Source organism: Aedes aegypti, chromosome 2 (assembly GCF_002204515.2).
Source record: "Aedes aegypti strain LVP_AGWG chromosome 2, AaegL5.0 Primary Assembly, whole genome shotgun sequence".
Taxonomy (NCBI): domain Eukaryota; kingdom Metazoa; phylum Arthropoda; class Insecta; order Diptera; family Culicidae; genus Aedes; species Aedes aegypti.
In genome coordinates this window covers 251,189,510-251,191,868 of record NC_035108.1, presented here as the reverse complement: position 1 = coordinate 251,191,868, position 2,359 = coordinate 251,189,510, and the positions used below count along the sequence as shown (strand labels likewise).

General features: G+C 43.1%; 1 long non-coding RNA gene across 1 annotated transcript; it reads left to right on the top strand.

Moving 5' to 3' along the window:
- Nucleotides 1–1,040: 1,040 nt before the first annotated feature.
- Nucleotides 1,041–1,696, top strand: LOC110675618. The gene is made up of 2 exons (XR_002499650.1): nt 1,041–1,405; nt 1,467–1,696. It is a non-coding gene; the product is annotated as an uncharacterized LOC110675618 (long non-coding RNA).
- The last annotated feature ends 663 nt before the right edge of the window (nt 1,697–2,359 follow it).

The window sequence follows — 2,359 nt, the reverse complement described above, 5'->3', positions numbered from 1 at the left end:
ACCATGAGAAGTTCGGTCATGCAAACCGAGAGACTGTAACGAACGAGCTTCGCCTGAGATTCTGGATTCCGAATATCCACACCGCAGTTCGCCAAGCAGTTAATGAGTGTGTTTGGTGCAAAGTGCATCGATGTCGTGCGCAAACGCCCATGATGGCTCCTCTTCCAGTTTCACGAATGGCGGCGTACATCCGACCTTTCCATTCAGTAGGTATCGACTATCTGGGACCAATAGAAGTTACTGTCGGACGCAGGAAGGAGAAAAGGTGGGTTGCGGTGTTCACGTGCCTTGCTGTTCGAGCCGTACATCTTGAACTCGTTGCGAGCTTGTCGACTCAATCCTGCCTAATGGCCATTCGACGATTCAGCTGCCGACGAGGTGTGCCGAGTGAAATATTTTCAGACAACGCAACATGTTTCAAAGGGGCTAACAATGAAATGCAGAGAATTCACTGTGAATGCGCAGATGAATTGGTAAGTGCTACGACAGCGTGGCACTTCAATCCACCAGCTACGCCGCATATGGGCGGCATTTGGGAGCGGATGGTGAGGTCCGCAAAGGAGTCAATGAAGGCGTTAGATGACAGGAGAACTTTGTCAGATGAAGTACTGTTCACAACCATTGCTGAAGCGGAAGATATGATTAACGCTCGTCCGTTAACATACATGTCACAAGAAGCGGCCTACGAAGAAGCAATCACTCCAAACCACTTCCTTCGCGGAACAGTGGTCAATGCCGATTTGATAGTAGACGAGACGGTGGATGCGGCAGCATCTTTGCGGGATGCCTACAAGCGTTCTCAACAACTAGCAAACCAAATGTGGGAGCGATGGTTGAAGGAGTATTTGCCGACGATTAACAGACGTACCAAGTGGTTTGAAGAAAAGAAGCAGTTACAAGTGAACGATCTAGTGTTTTTGGTGGACGGGAAAAATCGAAAGAATTGGAGCAGAGGAATCGTGGAAGAAGTGTTGCCTGGACCCGATGGACGAGTTAGACAGGCGATTATACGAACAGCTCATGGTGTATACAGGCGTGCGGTGGCAAACGTAGCGGTGCTGGAAATTTGAAGGTAAAACCAGAAGTTCCGAGGAACTACAGGATGTTACGGGCTGGGGCGTGTTAACACCGCGCGTTGCCCAGTGTAGCTGACCAATACCACAAAAAGCAGAAAGGCGATTTGGGCTTACCTTTCTGTTATTAGCGAATCGCATCGTTCGCCTTCTAAGGCTGAATGGGGAAGGAGAGATAGTAGTGATAAGAAAAAGATGGATTGAAGACTATTGTAAATAAGAGTAGGACAAACGGCCATTGGGAAATACCCGTAGAAGTTGGTTGCTCCGGCTAATTAAATTTAAAGCATATTTGGTAGTGAATTTCGTAAATTGAAGTAGTTTCGGACACAGTAATTGAATTCGCTAGATGAAACAGGTATAGTTTATTAACATTGTTTCAATTCGTTGAAGGTTTCCAAATCGTTGTATCCAGTACCCAGTTCGCATCGACGGTATCCTAGAAGGGAAGAAAATTGAAGTAAATTACTCTGTGGTAGTTGTAAGTAAACTTATAGATAGAACTAAGGAAAATATTAATCATGAATTTGATGTATTAGGAGCGAAAGTAGGCGAAGAAGTTGGAAAGTTGGAAGTGAAGATAAGCTGTACGGAAGTGGTCTAGGGCGTAAAGGAGAAACCAAATATTGTAAGTAAGATTGGAAAAGAGTTTGGTGAAATAACTAATAAAATTATACTTTTAGTTTGAGCTGCCACTAAATAAAGGTGTTTGCTACAAGGAATTGGTTCTAATCCGAACAGTCTAGTTTCAGAAACCCTCCCTGGTCACTGTGGCCGCCGGGAACCTGCTACACTCAGAAATTAAATAGTCACAGAATTACTAAAATTTATGCATTAATGACTATTTTCTATCTGCCTCTCTTTCATTCTGCTGTGATTTTTTACACTAACTGTCATTTGGCTGGGTTGAAGCTTAGCGATGCATCAACCCAGCGAATTGACAAATAGGAATAAAATTTCCTGCAGGATGAAAGAGAGGCGGATAGAAAATAGTCATAAACTACTAAAATTTAGTCATTCTGTGACTACATATGAAAATAGTCCCTTTACTTTGACAACCTGTAGTTTTGTAACTAAACAATCTGAACCGTCCCTATGCTGTTGATAAGGTATTCACGTAGAATGTGAAAAGAGATTCTCAAATCATTTAGTTATTAATACCCGGTTCCGGAAACTTAGAACATCCGAAAAATAAGTTTCCATCGCAGTTTTGTGTATGTAATTCACATCGGTACTATTCGGTTGATGGATATTTTGGCATAAAATCAGAAACCAATTACCGGCGC